The following is an 8,479-nucleotide window of genomic DNA, read 5'->3' on the forward strand; positions in this document are numbered from 1 at the left end:
ATTTGCTTCCAAAGTTAATTACGCTAAACCGAATCTAGGCCACTTTAATTCTAAATGAGTGTGTCCACATAGGGATTTAATGCATTTTAATGAATCCACTTTAAAAATTTATTCCGATTAATTTTCCTGAGTGTTCCCATGTAAAACTGAGTGCCAGCCCTGCTGGATAAACCCTGTGTCAGAGCCTAGTGTCTAGGCTGTGGCAGAGCGAGATTCCACCCCCCAGGCCCTGACTGCATCCTAGGCGAGTAGGTCCCCATGCTCAATTCAATGCACTGGAGAAACGCAGACTATCCCTGCCCCAGAGCTCACAAGTGACCTGGAGGGACCCTGGAGGTTCTGCCTCTGTGGCTCAGTCAGACCTTGGCCTCTCTGGTGAGACTGACAGCAAAGGGGAGCGACCTAGACTCAGGTCCTCATGGGTCTGTAGGCACCTAACGCCCAGTGAAATCAATCAGCCTTAGGTGGCTAAATACCGCTGAGGCGCTGGGCCTTGGTGCCAGCTGGGGTGGTTATTACTTGGTCCCTGGCCCCCGGGATGCCAGACTGACTCCGTGCACACCCTCTCCCTGAGGTCAGGAACCCCCTGCTCTGCGTTTGCACCAGTGAGGAAAGGATCTAGAGCAGACAGCCAAGCCCCTGAGCCAGCCAGGACTCGGCCCTGACGTATGAAGAACTGGGGGCTCTAGAGGTACTTTACAATATTAACACACACACCCCCCCAACGTGTTTCTCAGCAAGGGCCTGGCCTTGCTCTCATTAGAGTCGGTGGGACCTGGAAGGAGCAAGGGCTGTCTCTCCCTGTGTTTCAGGCCAGACCAGCTCCCTGGCCCACTGTCCATCTGCTCCCCATAGCTGCATTGTCCTGGATAGCACCCAGGCAGCTTCGCTGCCGTCTCTAGACAGGACTCTTGAGACCAACTGGAGCTGGCAGGTCTCCCCAGTTGCCCTGCAACCCCACTTACCTCATGCCACAGGTTCTGTGTACCCCCCCATACCAGGGGCCCCCTTTCTGCCATTCACCAGGGGTTCTTGGTCCTTCCCAGCCACACCAAGGAGTTTGAGCCCCCATATCTCCTCACCAATCTAATTCTTTCTCTCTCTTTCCGGATGTCAACATTTTAAGCTGATTTGGGCCTGGGCAGAGCTGAGACGAGGGGTGCTGTTCTGCTGGACAGGGTGAAATTTTGCCACCAACTGGTTCTTTGGTCTAGAGAGAATTGTAGAGCCAGCAGCAGCTGCTGGGGTTGCTAAGCGGCTGCCAGAGGCTCTGTGGGGCCATTTCCACCTCTCAGCTTCTCTGATTTTAACCAGAACCACTAGGTTACGCCCATTGAGGCCTAGACCCTTCCCTGGACATTTGGAATCGATGGGACGCAGCGTTGGAGAGTTGCTGGGTGCCAGACAAACGGACAAACGCTGGCCTGTTGAAGGTAAGGGCCTGGCCCATTCGGCTACCAGGCTCTGCGCTCATAGCGTCTCCGTTATTTATAACCAGTTCAGAGCATTTCAAAGAGCAGAGGGGGAGTTTTTCTAATTGCCTACTCAGTCTGTGACGTGAAAGCCAAGCTGGGCCCTTTCCTGATTCAGGCCTCAGCACCATGAGAGATGCCACCGGCTGCAGTCATTGCTCTGGCACAACCTCCAGGCCTGCTCACGGCCAGGCTTGACCTTGCATTTGGAGCTGAGGTCACACTTCTGTTGCCACTTCAGGATCCAGACTAGACAACATCCAGGATTTGCAAAGGGGTTCAGGCACCCGGTTTCCATGGGCCTTAGATGTCTAATTCCTTTGGACACCGTTCACAAATAAATCCCAGCCCCCACCGGTAGTGGCTCTGCAGGGCTAACGAGTCAGCTGTAGCAAGAAGTTATTGTCAGCCATGAAATCTGCAGCACTGACGCCAAGGCCAGAGAGGAAAGCTGCTGAGTAGGATAGGAGCCATATTTACAGCCACTTCCAGCACCGTTCACCGCATGTCAGGCACGGGGGGCGGGAGGCAGCAAGGGGAGGGATTCCACAGTAGGCGTGTGTGCTCGCCCCATGCACCAGTGCCCCCAGTTTTTCCCTCAGCAGTATCTGTAGGGGAGTGGCTGTGGTGCCCGTATGGGGCACCACCGGTCCCCCCACCCTCAGTTCCTTCTTCCGACAGAGGGGAAGGCGGGCGGGTCGTGGAATGGACGTGAGCAACACATCTCGAAGAACTCCAGTTTTGGAAAAGGTAACTGTCTTTTCTTCTTCGAGTGATTGCTCATGTCCAGTCCACGTTTGGTGACCCCCAGCTGTTCCCGTGGAGGCGGGTAGCAGTTCACAGCTGTGCAGATTGTAATACAGCTCTGCCGAACCCACCCACGTCTCTGACCTGCTGAGCAATGGCATAATGAGACAGGAACGTGTGGACCGAGGACCACGTTGCGGCTTGACGGATGTCCTGGATCGGGATGTGTGCCAGGAAGGCCACCGAAGATGCCTGTGCTCTAGTCGAATGGTCCCTGACGATCGGCGGTGGTGGGACCTTTGCTAGCTCATAACAGGTCTTTATGCAAGAGGTGATCCAGTTGGAAATCCTCTATGAAGAAATCAGAAGGCCCTTCATCCTATCTACCGTAGCGATGAAGAGCTGGGTCGATGTGCAGAACGACTTGGTACGCTCCAAGTAAAAAGCCAGGGCCCTCCGGACGTCCAGCACACGCAGTCTCTCCTCAGCAGTCTTGTGCAGCTTGGGACAGAACACAGGTAGGAGCACGTCCTGGCTCACGTGGAAGGAAGATACCACCTTCAGCAGGAAGGCCAGGTGGGGCCACAGATGGACCTTGTCCTTATAAAACACTGTGTAAGGTGGTTCTGAGGTCAAGGCCTTAATCTCTGAGACTCACCACCACCAGGAAAGCGACCTTCCAGGACAAGCAGGAAAGGGAGCAGGAGCCCAGCAGCTTGAAAGGTGGGCCGGTGAGCCTGGAGAGGACCAGGTTAAGGTCCCACTACAGGACAGGGGCCTGTACCTGCGGGTAAAGCCTCTCGAGACCCCTCAGGAACCTGACGGTCATGTCGTGAGAAAAGACCGTCTGACCTTGGATCGACTAGTGGAACGCGGAGATGGCCGCAAGGTGCACTCTGATGGAAGAATGCGCCGGACCCTGGGTCCTGAGCTGCAGTAAGTAGTCCAAGATGGACTGCACTGAAGAACGTGAGGGAGAAATGCCACGCGCCGATGCCCAGTGGGAAAACCTTGTCCACTTGGCCAGGTAAGTTAGTCTCGTGGATGGCTTCCTACTTCCCAGGAGGACCTGCTGGACCTCCACCGAGAAGGTATGCTCCTCCGGGTTCAACCCTGGAGCATCCACGCCAAGAGGTGTAGAGACTCGAGATTGCGGTGTAGGAGCCAACCATGATCCTGTGACAGCAGGTCCAGATGGTAGGGAAGGGGCCAGGGAGGAGTCACCGCCATGTTCATGAACGTGTGGAACCAGTGCTGGCGAGGGCACACAGGGGTGATCACGACAACCTGTGCCTTGTCCCTCTTGATCTTCACTAGGACCCAGCTGATGAGAGGGATTGGAGGGAACACGTACATCAGACCCTCGGCCCATGACAGGACAAAGGCATCGGGGAGGGAGCCCTAGGTCAGGCCCTTCCAGGAGCAAAACCAATGTTCACCTGGTGGCAAACAGATCTACGTGGGGAGTTCCCCACCTCTGGAAGATCAGGCAGGCCACCTCCGGGTGGAATGACCACCCGTGGTGAGAAGAGAAGTCCCTGCTGAGATCTGCTAGGGCATTCCGAATACCGGGGAGGTGACCAGCATCCAGATGGATTCCGTGATCGATGCAGAGGTCCCAGAGAGCCAACAAGCATAGTCCTTGCCTGTTCGCGTGCACTAACTTTACAAGAACTCTAGTTCATACCAACGAAGCCGAAGCATCGCTAGCAAGAGCAACGAACGTTCCAGCACCGTCCCTGGCGGCAAGAAGGGAACTGGGATTGTTTAGTCTACAGAAGAGAAGAATGTGGGGGATTTGATAGCTGCTTTCAACTACCTGAAAGGGGGTTCCAAAGAGGATGGATCTAGACTGTTCTCAGTGGTAGCGGATGACAGAACGAGGAGTAATGGTCTCAAGTTGCAGTGGGGGAGGTTTAGGTTGGATATTAGGAAAAACTTTTTCACCAGGAGGGTGGTGAAACACTGGAATGGGTTACCTAGGGAGGTGGTGGAATCTCCTTCCTTTGAGGTTTTTAAGGTCAGGCTTGACAAAGCCCTGGCTGGGATGATTTAATTGGGGATCGGCCCTGCTTTGAGCAGGGGGTTGGACTAGATGACCTCCTGAGGTCCCTTCCAACCCTGATAGTCTATGATTCTATGAGGGTGGGGGGAGCCGGCAGTGCCCCTTATACCATGCCATATGGGCGCCACTCCAGAGGATGCCAGAGCTGCTGTCCTACGGATACTGCTGATAGATAAACTACCAGCACTGGTGCATGTGGCGAGCACACACATCTAATGTGGAATGGACATGAGCAAGCACTGGAAGAAGAACCATTGTTTTGCCGCATTAAAGACAGAAACGATTGCAACAGCCCCATTGGTCTGGTGCTAGGATACAGAGTAGGGATGTACACACAGCTATGGTCCTTTCTGTTCTGCCTGATGCAGGGGGCATGCATAAGAATGGCCCTACTGGTCAAACTAAGGGTCCATCTAGCCCGGTATCCTGTCGTCCGACAGTGGCCAGTGCCAGGTGCCCCAGAGGGAATGAACAGAACAGGGAATCATCAAGTGATCCATTCCCTGTCGCCCATTCCCAGCTTCTGGCAAACAGAGTCTAGGGACGCCATTCTTGTCCATCCTGGCTAATAGCCATTGATAGATCCATCCTGTATGAATTTATCTAGTTCTTTTTTGAACCCTGTTATAGTCTTGGCCTTCACCACATCCTCTGGCAAGGAGTTCCACAGGTTGACTATGCTTTGTGTGAAGAAATACTTCCTTTTATTTGTTTTAAACCTGCTGCCTATTGATTTCATTTGGTGACCCCTAGTTCTTGCGTTATGAGAAGTAGTAAACAACACTTCCTTATTTACTTTCTCCACACCAGTCATGATTTTATAGATCTCAATCATATCTCCCCTTAGCCGTCTCTTTTCCAAGCTGAAAAGTCCCAGGCTTTTTAATCTTTCCTCACATGGCAGCCGTTCCATACCCCTTATCATTTTTGTTGCCCTTTTCTGAACCTTTTCCAATTCCAATGTATCTTTTTTTGAGATGGGGTGACCACATCTGCACACAGTATTCAAGATGTGGGCGTACCATGGATTTATATAGAGGCAACACGATATTTTCTGTCTTATCTATCCTTTTCTTAATGATTCCCAGCATTCTGTGAGCTTTTTTGACTCCCGCTGCACATTGAGTGGATGTTTTCAGAGAACTCTCCACAATGACTCCCAAGATCTCTTTCTTGAGTGGGAACAGCTAATTTAGACCCCATCATTGTATGTGCATCTCTTGGAGGGACGCTGGCAGAAGGCGGAAGCAGTGGAGGAAGGGAATGAGCAGTTGCGGGGTGGGGGGGGGGAGGGAAGGGTTGTAAAAGGCGCAGGGGACATGCCAGAATTAAATGCTGTGTAGTAGGAAGGAGGAATGCTGCTGGGGCTGATGCAGTGATTTGTAACTGATGTTCTTGAGTTTTTAAATGTGTCTAGGCAGCTAGCATTTTGGATTGTTAGGGAACAGGGGGCATGCCCCTTTGCGTGCAGTTCAAAATAAGTAAATACATGTTAGGGTGCCATCTGCATCAGGACACTGTCTATTCTACAATCACTTCTGCTTGCCAGACATGTGGGCTGCAGCAGGGAGCTCAGATTTCTGGGTTCTATTCCCAGCACCGCCACTAACTCCCACGGTCAATTTAAGTAAGGCGCAGGGCGGCTCGGTGCTGTTTTATCCATCTGCAAAATGGGGCAAACACTTACCTCATCACGGCGTTTGTGGATGGATTTTGTGCAAATAAATCATCGAGCCCTTTCACAGAAAGTTACTAGAAGCATTTCACATCTGCATGGGAGGGAACTACACACACTCTCAACCCCTCCCCCCCCCCCACATTTGCAGTTAGAAGCAGGGTCGGGGGTGTTTAAAGAAATAGATTTGAGAAAATACAAGTGGCTGAACTAGTGTTATAGGCCTGGAGGCAGGACTCAGGCTGATGGTCTCTGGCCTGTGTTTTGCAGGAGGTCAAACTAAATGATCAGAAAAGTCCCTTCTGGCTTTGAACTCTAAAAATCACTGCTCTCTGTAGTATTTCTTCTCCAGCCCCCCGTGTAGGATATGGCATCAGGGCAAGAAAAAGTTCCTCAGAGCCGGGAGAGCCCCGGGCATGCTCTTCAGCATGGCTTGGGGGCCGGAGGCTAGAAGTTGTGCGCGCACTTTCAGGGTGAAGATGGGCATCTGGTGGAAGCTGAACCAATTGCCCCAGGATAATCTAGACTGAAATTCTGGACTGTTCCCTTCCAACCAGCAGGAAGAGCCCGAAGCACGTGCTCCCCATCCTGGCCTGGGGCAGGCTGTTTTGCTGCAGGACAGTAGCTCTCCTGTATATGCTAACGGCTCCTACACCAAAGCACCTTTAAGGTCCCTCACAGAACGTTGCAGAAATAGCTCAACCCGCAGAGCTGGTTGCGGCCACAGGTGCGATTGCTGATGGGAAATGCCCTTTGCACACAGAACAATTCTGTGGGGAAGTTTTCCGTGTTGCCAAACAGTTTGAATTATCCAGCAGGAAAATCGACATGACCCCGGCCAGCCTCCAAGGCGCTTGTCAGCTTCACTTTCAGCCTGCCCAAAGAATGAAATTGACAAGAGCCTTCCAGGCGGGCAGCCAGCCAGCTGAAAAATTCCAGGTTTGGTTCTTTTTGAAATAGAATTTTTCAGAATTTCTGGCTTCTGAAAAAGTTGGAGATTTTTGCTTTTCCTCTTGAATTGCATAAATATTTTACCAGAACCTCAAAATTTCCCACAGGCTGGAAATGCCATTTTCCAGGCAGCTCTACTCACAGGCTGCACACAAGTGCGACAGGCCGACCACTGCCAACCATGGCGGACGGATGGCTGGCAGAAGCCTGGTCTTTGTTCGTGCAGATTCTGAAGGTGACCAACATCCTTCTGCCCCAGCACCCTTCTCTGCTGGGCAGGCTCTCACATGGGTGCCTTAACTGTGCCAGAGGTACCAGCTGCAAGGTAACTGCTACTCGGCAGCTGGGCCATCTCCAGCAGCCTTTGCTGAGAGCAGCAGGCCAGCCATAGCTAGTGTCATAGGTGCACCAGGGCAGGAATAGGAAGAGAGATGGCCAAGGCCCTTGGGAACTGCAGGGGGGGACCACTCCCCTGCTCAGCACCCGTAGAGCTTTTCGGGCCCAATGGGCAAGACTGGAGGACTTGTTGCGATAAGCCAATTGACTCCAGGCCAGGAAGATCCAGTAAAACCTCCCTCCAGGCCCAGTATGTGCTGGCGGGTACTGCATAGCCACAAGGTGCTCTGCTTGAAAGGACAAACTACGGGCCCATGCGCCATTCCAGCTGGTGGCCAGTAGGGAAGTCAAGAGTTTATCGCCCCTTTTAGGGACCACATGGGACCGAGTTAATGGTGAGTCGTGGTCAATACTATTCCCCTCTCAAGAGAGCAAGTTTCAGGCTGTGGCTGAAGACACAGCAGCAGCTGGCTTTGCCGTCTTTCCACAAAGCGCTCAGAGACCCGTGCAGTGAGAACGGGGCTACAGCAAGAGGATTTGGGGTTTACACCACTGCAAAAGCACCATTCTCCTTCTATGGAGAAATGCAGCGAGAACGCGGCCTTATTCCTTTATACAGCGGGATGCACCCCAAGCCACTCCACCCCCAACACCTTGTGACCCAGACACAGATGCCAATGGGCAGGGGGCATAATGAGTGCGTAGGGGTTTACAGGGATCCCCTAGGTCCGATGACTACATACCAGTGCGACAAAGGGTGGCATGTGAAGTCTGTGTCAACAGACAGTAACGTACTGGTGAGATCTACAGATGTTGTTTTAGGAGTTTTGTATCTATGCTGAAAACGAAGGTCTGATGTAAATGAAGACGGGTCACCAGAAGATGAGAAGCAGGTTCTGTTCAGGTCCAGGGTATGAGACACGTCTCTCCCTGGCTGACCATTGTGTATCATGCGTATTACAATGTGAGTCTATTTGAACATGGAGCCATCAGCTAATCAAGACTGCAAAGGCAAGGAGATCACAAACTCTACCTGAAGGAATACCCAGCAAGGGGGAGTCCAGTTTATGACTAAGATCAAAGAATTCACCCAATATATCAGGAGACTGTGAGGAGACACACGGTTTCCTTCACCGAGGGGACAAGCTGCCCACATGCTTGTCATATGAACGGAGGGTCACAGCTAGCCTGGCTGTTAAACGCTGGGAGAAAGGCTTTGGATGATAGCTAACT

Source organism: Chelonia mydas, chromosome 25 (genome assembly GCF_015237465.2).
Source record: "Chelonia mydas isolate rCheMyd1 chromosome 25, rCheMyd1.pri.v2, whole genome shotgun sequence".
In the NCBI taxonomy this organism is placed as follows: Eukaryota; Metazoa; Chordata; order Testudines; family Cheloniidae; genus Chelonia; species Chelonia mydas.